Below are 14,099 nucleotides of genomic sequence, written 5' to 3'. Positions count from 1 at the left end.
GGTGCAGAGAGATATCTCTGCTCACAGCCTGAAAGCCATCAGGAAATATCAATACTTGTAAAAATCAGCTTTTGTTTAGCCAATTACTACTGAAAGTACTACAAATTTGGCTGTATCTCTCATGCTGCTTGCACAATGCAAACAAATAGAAATAAAAAAGAGACAAATAAATAAAGAAATACATAAAAGTGGGACTGTTTTCTGCCACAGACAAATCTGGAGGTACAAGGGCTTGGTTTGGGTACTGTGGTTCTGTGTCTGGTCACAAGCTTTGGCCTTGGACAATCAAAACAAACACCTGTACCCCACAACAGCCACTGTGTTATCTGAGGGTGCTAAAAGACAAAAAAATGTCTGGATTTATTCATGTAGGCATTTGAACCCATTCATTGCAAGGTGGGGAGGCAGAAAACTTCATTATCAGAGCAGACTATGAGTCCCTCCCCATCTGTTTCCTCACTGATAGGAGAACAGACACGAACTGGATCTTTTAAAGCATTTTTAGGTGAACAAAACTACAACTTTTCCTTAGGAAGTAAATCTTAACCTTAATTCCCTCTCAGATTCCCTGATCAGCTGAAAAAAAAAAAAAAAAGAAGCTAAAGTAGTTCTTCATATTTTTAAAACAAAATATCTAAGTTTATAAAGCATTCTTGTGAAGAGCCTCTTAGAAAGTAGATTAGGAGCACAAGAAAAATTGAGAGTGGAACTCTGGGGAGTCAAACACTGCTTGGACATTTCAGGCAAAAAATTTTATATGCTTTAGTTCCCTTAAAATAAAAAAAATTCCTCTCACTTCACCCTCCCCTTTTAAATGGGGAGAAATATTTTTGTGTCAGGTACTCCACATTAAACAGATTTCTCACATCAGTGGTGATCTTCTGGTATTCAGAAAGGTTTAATATAATTTAAAATTAATTTAAATTAATTTCAGATGAGTTTAGATGAACATGAAACAGCACAGCATTGGTTAATGTGACTGTAAGATCTTCCCAGATATTTTTGCCAGTTTCCTCTTGCTTTTCTGAAAATGCCGTCTGCATCAGGCATACATGAGATTTTAGAGACTGCCACAAAATTCGTAATGAAAAACAGTTGAGGCCGGTATTTATGAAGTAAAATGTGCCTGGACATATGCATTGATATGAGGATTTCCTTAGTAAGCCACCTTTGCCAAATAATTAATTTTTCCATTTAGATTGTTTAAGCTCATGGACTATTTCTTACAACAATTTAGCAATAAATTATTAAAGTATATTCATACCTTCTCAGAAACATGAACCATCATTATGGCTTTACCCTTGGCTCTGCTTTATACCTCAATTAATCTTCTGATGTTGGCTTCTGCAATTGTCTTATTTCATCTGCTACACTATTTAAAATTTACAACATAAGGAATGAAAATGTTCTACTGTGCCTCTTCAAATTGAAGGTTCAGAGGGAAGTTTTGTGCTTAACAAATATTTTATATTTTCTTTGCAAAATCTCTTTGCGCCATATTCACTCACTCAAAGGCAAGGATATATTACATAAACTTGTTTTACAGGCAGGACTTTTGTTGTTCCACCCTGCTGGGAGTTCACAGTGAGGAAGTTTCCTGGAAGGCAGTGCCCGTTTGGGATCCCCTTTCGGGGAGTGCACACTCAGGGGACACACACAGCTCGTGACCTCATGCCATACTCAGACAAATTCTGATCATTCTGTCTTCACTTTGAAATAAATAAATGAATGTCCTACAGTTACAGCATCCCAACCTGCCCTTTGTCAAACTTCCAGGCAGAGGAATATTTTTTTTATTTTTTCAGATAATGCAATCAACGCCAAGCAAAAATTCCTTGTGAGGCAAAGCAGTTTACTGAGACCATGGGAAGGTCAGGCCATTTTCCCTGCCTAGGAAGATCCTTGTACTGTGAATTTCAGTGTAATCTCTACATTCCATCACATCACTGATGGCAAGTATTTGGGGTATACACACAGCAGAGGCACAGGAGGAGATAACCAGCTCCTCATATCTGCAAATTCCTCAGCCATGGCCTTGTTCCAGTTCTTTGTTATCTTGAAAGAATCCTGACTTGCCTATTGCTGTGGTAGCAAAGGTCATTTTTGTAGATCAAGCTGGCTTCCTTTGTGCTGGGATATCCTGCAGAGTGCTGTTTGTTAATTGATAATTATACTTCCTTTCAAATTTGTCAGGCACTGATACTTAAATCTTACAGAGGCATCAGGGTTAAAAAGAAATTAAACTAAGCAAAAAGGCATTCAGTCAGTTATCTTTAGATAAAATCAAAGTGTCTGAAGACTTGAAGAGGCCTTAGGCTCAGCTCATTTGTAAAAGAAGCTTAAGCTGTGTACATTCACAGTAAGACTTAGGATTGTAAATATAGTTTTAGATGGCCTGTAGGCACTTTTTAATATTTCCTGCTGTGTCTCATTTAATTAATTGATTAACTGATGAAAATTGCTACTGGAAATCCCTCATTGTTCAACTTTAACAAATATTTATTCATATGAAGTGTTCTCTCTAGTCCTGATGACTTCAGGACAGACCTGACTTCATAATTCCTCACAATGTTGAATAGAGAGGGTTTAGAGAATAGTCACAGAAACGTCACTGCAAGAATGAACAGGAGAAATCTCTAGAAAATCTCTAGAAATTCTCTAGAGGTTCCTCTCAGTCTGGCTGTGGGAAATGGCAGGAATGGCAGCAGGTATTGCACCCACCTATAAATATCTGTATCTAGGGAGCGAAGCTGTCTCTTGGTCTTCTAATGCTTATTGCTCTGGATCTTTCTGATTTTCAGAGAGGAAAACTGAAGAGAAGAATAGGTTTAGCTTTTAAAATGTTTCTTTTCAAAGAACATTCCTCAGAATTCCTCAAAAAGCCCGAGAACAAAGAGGAGACTGAAGAGAATTCCTTGTTATCCAAATACCACTATCAACAAACACATTCTTGGCACATCCTTAGTGATATTCTTGTTAAAAACCAAATTCTACATTATTTGATTCAAATTAAGATTCATCACCTTATGCTGCTTCTGAGCCAGACATGAGGAAGCTGATGACAATACCAAGTTTTGGATCTCTGAACTTCAAGGGACACTTCAGTATTGGACCATAATCTAGAAAAATTCCATACCTCATGGAGGATGGAACAGCTCTCAAATATTCCCTTTTTGTTATGGCTCTCTTATACAGCAAAAAAAAAAAAAAAGTGATTATAGGGTGAAGATGGCTTGTTTGGAATAGTATCTCTTTATCTTATGATGATGTGGATGTTTAGAAAGACAAAACAAAATAGCAGAATGGACAACAAGGTCAGAGAGAAATTATAGAATTCTTCTGGAAAACTGAAAGAGAGGAATGGTTAATTTCTGATAATAAGGATGAGAAACATCAAGGTGCCACACTGAGCATCCTGAGCTGTGAACAGCAGAGCTCACACTGCCTCAGAAAGATGTGCTCTTTCAGCAGAGGTTAACAACTTATTTTTTATTATTAAAAAAGCCAAAGGATTAAAAGATGTGCATCACACAATGGAGAAGAATTCCTGAGGCCTTTTGGAAACAATGTTCTTAAACTATGTGAATTTGTTCCTAAATATTTTCTTTCTAGGAGTGGAAAAAACCTTCCTGGCATCTATGAAAATATCATGACACTGTTAATGAAATAAACTGTTTGGAAAATGGTGACATCTGCAAGACCATTCTGCTGCCATTTCAAATTCAACTTTTCCTTCCAGTTTCACCTTATACCTCACTAACAGCAAATCTAACGCTGCTGTAATTTATTTTTTCTGTCTAAAATTTTCTTTCCCCTTTGTATTTCCCTGTGGGATGTTCTCTTCCCTCTCAATCTATCCCTGCAGCACTCAGAGCATTATTTCCCTGTGCCTCGCGTGCGTGCTTTACTCTTCCCACTGTCACAGCCTTGACAAAGGGCACTGAGCTGGGAACATTTTGGAGCTGCTGTTGAATTGCAGCAGGCCTGCCAGTTCAGGATGCCAACAATAACATACAGTAGATGCTGTGTGTGGCTTTCCCCTCACTCTTGGGATAGTGTTTCTTTGACAGGCTGGATAATGAAGTGGGATGCACAACTTCTGCTGGACATGTGTACGTGTTAGAAGCCATGAGGCTCAACATTCAAACAGCTTTTAAAGGAAAAAAAACAACAAAAATTGTGCTGCTAAAACGCTCCCAGTGTCATTTTAAATTACGACAGCCTTGACAACATGTGATGGTCCATCCTTTTAACAAAGCACACAAGTCCCAGCCTTGAAAAACTCTGCTAAAGTCGCTGACTTTGGGGCCCACTTGTCATGTGCAGATTCAAGGGTTATGTAGCTTTAACACAGATCAAAATTTTGGTTTCCCCTCTTGTTCAACAAGGTCATAAAGAGAAATTACAGAATTCTTCCGGTAAACAGAAAGAGAGGAATGGTGCATTTCTGATAATAAGGATGAGAAACATCAAGGTGCCACACTGAGCATCCTGAGCTGTGAACAACAGCGCTCTCACTGCCTCAGAAAGATGTGCTCTTTCAGCAGAGGTTAACAACTTATTTTTTTATTATTAAAAAAAAAGAAGGATTAAAAGATGTGCATATTTTGGTAGAAGAAGTGTTTGCATTAAGAAAGACACTTCAAACTTTGGCCCTCATAAATCTAGAGCTGAGCAGAACTAACCCACCTTTCAAACTATGTGACTGAGGGGCCTTTCACACCACCAGCTTGAGAAGCAAACACAAGGAATAAATACCCAGCTGCTGATAAAATCTCCCATCTTATCTATTCACCCTCTGTTCAACCTCTGAGCCACCCTGCAAAGGTAATATTTAATATATGTACCTACAATCCATGAAAGGCATAAAAATGTGATTTTAGAAAGATTTAACTGGCAAAAGAAACCATTTACAAGGAGGTTCTGTTGATGTTTTGGCACAACAAATACAGCACTTGATGTACACACAGCAGGCCTTTCCTTTCCCTGGTGACTTTATTTAGTCCCCTGTGCTCCTTTCCATGTTTCCCAAGATATTGGCCTTTAACTTGCCCTCTGCTCATGCACAGTGCTGAGCAAATAAACAGAGGCTGCAAAAGACAATTTCCTTCATCAGGATATCTCCATCCAGCTGCCTGCTGAATTTCAACAGCTCCTGAGGCAGCAGAGAAGTTACAAAGTTCATGACAATGACAAACCTATTGAAGACAAGCTTAGAACTGATGGTCCAGACTGGATGAAATGGGAGAAATAAATTTTGACAATATTTGTTAATATCATTGCAAACAGCTACAGCTGCAATCATGGTAGGACTTCACTGTGCTTGAGATAAGGATTATCTCATGCTCAAGGACAAGTTAAAACCCTCTTTGAGGGGCATTTTTAATGCAGAGAACATAATATCATCAAAATAATCCATGCCCAGCAAAGAGAATGACTTTCCAAAGGCAAAAACCTGTGGCTGCCCTCATACAAGGCAAAAAATGCATGAATAAAATAAGAAAAACACAACTTTCCAAATACCTTGAAATTGGTGAACTAGATAGAGAAAAAAATTGCTTTTAGTAAATCAGGCCATGGAATATTTTTCATTAAACTGCTTTTCCCTTTCCTGGCACTTTTAAAATACTTTTGGCATCCAAACACATGGGACCACTACTGGAATCTGCTAAAATACAAGGCTCAATAATGTGCTCTGGAGAATTTTTTACCAATTCTTCCTATCTGCCTGCCAATTTTTTAGATAAAAATGCTTATCATTTAGCCCTCTGTTTATCTGTTTATTTTGGGTTTTTCTCCCCTCTTGAAGCTGGGAAAAGCAACAGCACATGTCACACTTAATTGTACAAATCTGCTCCTTCTTTTTGCCATTCCTCAGTGCCTCAGAAAACAATATTTCAAAATATACCCTGTCCTTAATAATTAAGAATAATATGGGTAAATTTTATATAAATGTGAATGCTTTTTCTCCTGCCTGACAGATGCCTTCAATCAAATTTTGCTAGGACTGACACATTTTTCTCCGTGTCCATGGGTACAAAGAGGCTGAGTCTTTCTCAAACCATCAGAGTGACCCATGGCCATGTTGATTCTGGATTTATCAGTCTTATCAGAGGAACAGTTCAGCACTTCAGCCTGCTTTTGCTGAGATATTTACAACTATCACACCAAACCTCTCTGTTCCAAGCATGTGAGATCTCTTTTTCCCCCTGCAATAACAACAACAGCACAAAAAAGACATTTCTCCCAGTAAGAGCATTTAGGAGTTTAGCACCATTAATACAAACTTATGGAGGAGATCTTATACAGAATCTGCTACATAACAGGCAAAATTATTAACCTCCCTCAAAAATCACTTAAGGGGTGGCAGAGATTTAAGAATGGCACTTCTTAATGAAGAAGGAAACTCATCCTTTAGCCATTCTGCTGACTTTTTTATCCTTTACAAGAAAAGAACCACAGATCTGGTGACTGTTTATAAATGAAACTTGTATTTTCCTCACATGCTCCCCAGTCCAAAAAGCTGAATGAGAGTCCTCTCTGTGAGGATGAATTTTAAACTTTTTGGCATTCACAGCTCCTGTCTTGTACAGAATTTTCCCAAAAAAAGGTAGGAGAGTAGCTCAGAGCAGGACAATTAAATGCTTTTTTTTTCTTGACCTGACTGCATGAGATGGGAAAGAAATCACTGGCATTTGTAAGCTCAACTTCATGGGGAAAAATAAAGGTAGTGAAACCTGTGCCTAATGGTGTAAAATTGTGAGTGCTGGATGCTGTGACATTATTTACTTCTCTGTGCTTCTGGGTCCTTTTGCATCTAAGTTCATCTGCAATTTTAAAATATATATAAAATATGATTAACAAAGCACTTGCAGAAGTCACTCATTAATGAGCTGTGTTTGACAAGTGTAAAATACAGCAAAAAAACATTCTGCTTCCAAAGCAGCTGCTGCTGTGCTGTGCTTTATAGACAAATTCCTGGAATTAATCCCTTCATGACACTAAAGAAATGGTAATTTAATCTTAGTTTCCTCAGATAATAATCTTTCTGCAATATAAAAAAGTACTTTTAGACTGACCAGTCTTGTTTGCCACAGTGTCAAACCTCTTTCTTCATACAGTTGTCTGGAATATATTCCTGAAAAATTGATCAGCTATTGAGGAAGATGATTTGAATCCTGCTGATTTGTCACCTGGGGAATTATTACAAACAGGAACAAAATGCCAGGTATGAGAAGGGTGCAAAGGCCAGCACAGAGAAACCACACACAGAATGAGGTGAATCAAAGAAAACTCTGGATGCCATGACTGTAAAAAGGCAACAGGAGGAACTTTGAACATCAGGAAATCAGAGGCTAAATGTTTTAAATGTGGTGACAATTCAGGGAAGCAAAACACCCAGGAGTAAGCATGTCTTGGGAGAAGCTTTAGGAAGAGCTTCTGTGAGAAGAAAATAAAGTTTTACTTCACAGTGGCTGTTGGGTGTTGGAGAAGCACAACCAGAGACTTCTCCCTGTGCCTTCGCCTTCCTAAACTACAATAAATTTATTGTTGTTTATCCGATTTATTTCAATTTGCATTCTGCAGTAAATATTTTCACTGAGCCATTTTTGCGCACTGGGAAAGGCAGTTTGAATTTCACAAAGAAAATACATTTTTGGTTTAATAAATTAATTCTTTTAGCCATGCATTACATTACAGCAGTGGAACAATACTGAAGAAGAAGCAGTTTAAAGTAGTAGTAGTAGTAGTAATAATAATAATAATAATAATAATAATAATACCACCCTATTACACTACTTTGAACCTCAGAGGATGTTGAAAATAAAACCTGGTAGTAAGTTCTTGCAAATAAAGACACCATAAAATAATTTCAAAAAGGCTTTTCAAGAGGAAAAAAAGAGCTGATTGCAAATAACTGTGGAGACTAAGAAGAAATTAAGAAAATTATTCATTAGAATAGATTATGAGAATAGAATCTATTTTTATAATAGGATATAAAAGTTAACAAACTATATTTAATTATATGCATTACTCATTTATTCAATAGTTGGTCAAGCAAATTGTTGGTGTACCTTTCCTCTCCAGTGAGACATAAAATCTGGAAACTAAACTACTCCCTGGATAAAACAGTGGCTGATTTTCAGTCATGTTCAGGAGATTGCCAAGTGTTTTCATGAAAGCTCAAAATCTTCTTGGAAAAATCGAGAAATTCACATGGAATTTTAAGTTTTTAATATGACACCAAAAAATATTCTACTAAATTTTTCCTTCAGACTTCTGCTACATACCTTTTTATTTTTAATGTTTAGCCAGTGTTTTTTGTTTCTTTGTTGCCAGAAAATAAAAGCGTTGGAAACTGTCAACACTCAGTAGAGCTCCAAGATGCCATTGACTTCATATTGGATTGCAGAAATCTTCAAATTAAATTCCCAACTGTTCATTCAGAAGTTTAAAAACTGTACCCATGTCTTCTCATTGCCACAAGGAACACAAAGGAAGGAGGAATCGACTTTGGATGGTTTGGAACATAAGAATAGAGGAGAAGGGAAATATTCTGTGAAACACTAAATTTTAAGGACCACAAGATTGCAAGAAACCAGAGCTCCCCCATTGACTCTTACAGGACCTCAATACCCATGCAAAGGTTTAAATCTTTATTCTGCACTTCTGTAAAAGATGTTGAAAGCCATAATGGCATTTTAGTAAAGATTTTACTCAACAGGATTTGTAAAACTGGGAGTGGTGATTTACAGTTGTGTGTGTTTTAGCTTTGAGGTGTCTTTTTGTCACTAAAAAAAACAGCAAACCCAAGTCTCAAAATGTCCTCAACAAAGCCATACATTTTATAAAAATGAAAGATAAAAAGAGGGGCTTGTAGCTCAAATTATTTGAAGGGTTTTGAAAAGAACAGCTATGAAATGCAATTTTCTTCCTTGCTGTGTTCCCAGAGTAAGAAAGTATTTGTCACAGCCTAACAAAACTCCAGCATCCCTGAGAAACATGACAGCCAAGAGGAATCTGTGAAGACATGTTTCCAACGCTCATAAATGGGTTAAACCCTCAAAATTCCAAATTCCTTGAAACCAGGCCAAGGCAAATAAAAAAAATTTTAAAAATAAAGAAGAGAGGCAGAGGAGGAAGAAGAAAGCTTTCCCAACTGTTTGACACTTTCCAACATGCTACTGTGTGTTGGTTATTTGCATAGCAGTGCCCTGCACTCACCATAGGTATTGCTCCATAAAAGCAATGAAAATAAAATAAATTGTTAACCGTGGGTGTTATGGGCACATAAAAACTAATTACATCTCATTCCATTTTGTGAAATTGCCACATGTTCAGATTCTGGGATTTGGCACTTTGCATGTTAAGGTCTTTATGTTTTGCTTTATTCTTCTGGATAGAGGGGAATAACCCAGAATTAATTCTGCTAATGCATGACATGGTGACTTGTGACTGCTTATGGAAATTGCCTGACACTTCTGTTAGCAAAACCCATTTTCAGATCCTTAAACTTTACTGTCAGATGTAGGCTGGTATTTTTCATGCCACTCCAGGGTTGATTTATTGTTTTACATTCCAGCCATTTCTGAGAACAAGAGAGGAGAAAATATGTTGTTTCACCCACATAAATTGCAACAATAATAACAATAATAATAACGATGATTGAGGAAAAAAGAAAACAAAACAGCTGAAAAGACCTGGCACTATTGAAAAGCAATTTCACAATGATACCACTGAAGGCCAGATGTGCCTGTCCTGATCTTTTCCAGTAAGATGTAGCCAGATTTAACCAAGTTTAAAGAATTACAAATGCAGTTCAACATGACCAGCATCAGATTCCTGCACAGGAAAAGAGACTTTTCCTATCAGGAAAAGAACACTTCAGACTCTGTGAACATCCCATCTGTCCTGCTTATCAAAAGCTTGGAATTACATAAAACTGACAGATCTTTGGGTTCCTGTGAACTGGAGCTGGACAAGGATGGGACACGAATATCAAACAAGAATGCAGAGTGCTCAGGTGGCTGGAAGGGTGACCACATGCAAATAAAACAGGGAAAAAATGGATTATGAGTCAGGGAGAACAGGCACCACCTAAGCAGACTGGGCAAGGAAGAGAAAATTAAGTTTGAAGGAGTGAGTTGAGGGGTGAAAAAGCTAGGATAAACCACTCAGGAAAAGAGAAAAGTCTATTGGAGACTGTGGAACAACTTGCAAGACATCTTAAATTATAGATATATTTATATATTATTTATATTTATATATAAAAATTGCTGCTCATCCAGCCAGGAAAGTGTCCCCCAGTGGCCCTGGTCCCTGCAGAGCAGACATCTCCCTGCTCAAGGCTCCCTCCTCTGCCTCCAGAGTCAGCAGCAGAGCTCTGAGCTCTGGATTCTGCAGCTCCATGCTGCTCCCAGAGGTTTCCTGTCCTGCCATCAGATGCCCAGGGACCAGAACCACTTGCACATCACTTCTGGAGGGCTTCCCTCGCTTGTTTTGTGCTTTTTTTCTCTCCCTCGTGCACACACATGCACATACACACACACAGAGGGTAAAATTAGATCTGACAAGGCATGCAGATGAAAGCTGGGAAATGCTGCAATTATCGTTTCCCACGTAATCTTAATTCAGGCTTTTGTGCACGGATTTTAGGGTACAGTTCCTAAAAGTGCTGTGTCATTTTCAACAAAGAATGGGCCCTCTCTGGGAAAAACTGAGAGTCATGGCATGATGGCAGTGTTACCTACAGAGATAAAAAGGCAAATGAGGCAAAACTTCAGGAAAACTGGTTAGAAATGCCAAGATCAGTAAAGAAAAGTTCAGTCCCCTTGAAACCTGATAGTTTTCTTGGTTTTCTGCAGTTCTGATTTAAAAAAAAATTCACAATATTCTTCATTTGACAAAAGACAATTACAACTTCTTTGCCCTTTCTATTCAGGTAGACATTATTCAAAGAGAAGGGAAGATATGTTGGGAAGCACTTTACTACAAAATAATTAATTTAAAAATCAAAATGCTTAAATCCAAACACATCAAACAGTACTTGTTGCTAAATGCTGAAACTCTATTCCGTTTTCACCCCATGTTCTGAGCAGAGACTTTGGAGAAAATAAAGATAAAATCTTATGAAGCCTCTTGATTTCCAAAGTTTCTCCAAGTTCTGGTCTCATGACTTGTGCAGCTGAATCCTGCCTTGGGGAAAGGGATGAGACAATAACATGCTCCAGACTTGCAGAGTGGTGCTGGACAACTCCCTGAAGCTGAACTTTTCCTAGGTCAGCTGCTGATGGGCTGGTCTGCATTTTGTTTGTCTAGACTGGCGTTCCTGGATGTGACCCACAAAACAACTGCACTCTCATGGTGACAGCTGAAGGTGGTAGGGATTTGACTGGGAGTGTTCCACATCTGTCAAAATATTTGGGGAATAAAAAAAAGAAATCCAGATCCTGCCTGGATTAAATTTGGCACCTAAAAGGACTGGCTAGTCAATCTCTGTGTCTGTCCTGTGGTTTGCAATTTTCACTGTGGGAATGACTAGAACACTGCACTGTGAAAATGAAATGTTTGTGAAGTGGTTCTTCTCCACTGACATATCCCTTAATAAATCTCAGGAGAAAATGGATAGCATTGTTTTCAGATGTGGCTTTGACCAGCAGGCAGTAAAAGGGCCACACAATGAGCAGAAGGAAGAATTACTGAGGAGTTGCTAATTAAACCAAGCGGAGCCATCCCAATCTGTCTGGTCTGTGCACAGAATGGTGCAGAAATCTTGTGAGGAGAAGAGAGGAAAACAACTCCCCTAGAGCCCATGCAGAAGGGATAGAAACTGGATTCACGTGGGAAATTCCAGCTTCTAGGTTTCCTACTTTTCAGGCTTTGACTTTACATTTTGTCCTTTTTCCATTATTTGCCAACAGCATCATTTTAGGGGAAGAGGCTCCCCAGTGCTCATATTTAATGCTGGAATGGAAGCACATCATCTTCTATGGGCAGATTTAACCACTTCACCACATCAATTTTGTCCTTTCAACAATGTTGTAGAAGATTTCTGGCCCCAGTCAACCCAGTTTCTGGCACCTGGTTGTAAAATACACTATGAGGGTCTTTTGAAGGTTGCTTTTTTTATGTGGGCATTGTATTGATTTTGTTTGTGTCCTGCATTAAAAGCAGGGCCAATTGTGAAAAAAGCCTTTGTAACTGGTTAAATTTAAAAAAAAAAAAAAGAAAGAAGAAGCAGTTACAACTCTTCCAGAAATTATCAATCTGAGCAAATATTCTCCTAACACAACTGCTTCAAGGCCACCTTCTTGGTTCAAGATACCTATTCCAAGAGATCAACATTTTCTCCATAAGCTGCCTAGTTTCAGCCAAAAACTTAAGAACTTTTTTAAACTACCTTCTCAGCTTTGCTAGACTCCATTTTCCTACTTTAACATCTATGAACAAAGAAATGAACATGAAGAATTCTACCACATCTGTTTTCTGGAGAGAAGAATGTATTCCAAATCAATCAGTCAATCAATCATAATTTAATTTCTGTGTAAAACACAACTCCTGCTATCAGAAAACAGCACATTTTCCTCCTAGGCCTGGCAAGCCAGCAGTCCTGCAGATTTTCCCTGGCATTTGTTTGTCTGCAAGTTGGTAAGAAAACAGAAACAACTTTCATTAGCTGCAGTGGCTATTGGAAACCTCGTGTAATTCAAGGCCCAGACAAAAATGAACAATGCTCAGTGACCTAAATTCCTCACATATTAACACAAAGCATATTTCTGTTATAAGCCAATATTCTTCGAAGTTGTTGGAAAAGGCTGGAAATCCAAAGAACCAGGGAAGGGAATAAAAACTGATTTTACATAAAGACACCTATGACATTCCTTCTCTCATTTTCTTCCATCCACCAATGCACCAGAATTATTCTAGGGATAATTTCAAGAGACTCATTACTTCAGTTGCATTACAAAACACATGGTGTCACTTACAAGTCTGAATTCTCTTCACAAATATTATTTTCAAAGCTCCTCAGTGTGTGGAGATACTGAAGCCCCAGGGATCTCCCAGTCTGTGTCCAAAAAAATGTGCAGCAAAACAAGATGTTCCTTAAAAATGTGTTTAACAAAAAGCCTGCAATGAGTATTGTGAAGAGACAGCCTGTAAATAAAGACTTGGTTAAATAATAGAAGTTTCTGAACTAAGATTTCTCAGACTCTATGAATTAATTCTTGTCTTCCTTATTTGATAGAAATAAAAATAGCTGTTATGTAAGCACAAAGTATTTATTTTCTACTTCCATTCATTCCATTAGAAGTATGGCAAATGCAACTGATGTTGAAAGTGGCAGAGAAAATTTGGGTATATCCATTTATAAAAGAAATAAAAGGAGAAGGCATAAGACACCTGCCACAGGATCTGACTGTCTGGGAAGGGGAAAGAAAAGGTGCTTTTGTGTCTTTAAGGAAATGTGCAGCACTCAGGGTGTTCTGGGTGAGCTTCTACCATCCTCCAGGAACCCAGATACTGCTGGTGGTCAGAAATCTCAGGTTTGCCAGGAAGGAGCTTTTTCTCACTTGTTGCTTCAAAGCAAGTCAGTTTACACCTAAATAATCCAATAATTATATCCTCAATTCACCAAGAGTGTGTTTTTAATACCAGAATCAGCTGTACTTAATGACATTCCCTATTTGTGCTGTTTTAGAGACAATATCATGTCTGAATTTTCCATTACACAGATTTCAGGCAGGAATTATTTATGTTTCTGATTCCATTCTCACTGAAGACACCAGCACTTTTCCATCTTTAGCATGGGGCAGATTCAGATGTACACGCTGTTGTTGAGAAAATTAAATTAAGTCATATTTTTGTGTTGAATTTCTGCTGCAAATTAGCACTTAGATTTTGTTAACAATTGCTGCACATAGTACATTTAATTGTCAGCAAATTAGTATTGCTTCAAATTTCCTAATTAAGCTGTTTTTTCAGAATGTTTGTAAAAGCATGTTACAGTCAAGGGTTACTGACTGAGCTGAAGCAAAATTTACTTCCAAAGAGTGTTTATATTCAAGTGTTATTTGCTACAGCTACAGCAGAAAATATCT

Source organism: Passer domesticus, chromosome 2 (assembly GCF_036417665.1).
Source record: "Passer domesticus isolate bPasDom1 chromosome 2, bPasDom1.hap1, whole genome shotgun sequence".
NCBI classification, from domain to species: domain Eukaryota; kingdom Metazoa; phylum Chordata; class Aves; order Passeriformes; family Passeridae; genus Passer; species Passer domesticus.
Note: the sequence above shows the minus strand (reverse complement) of the source record.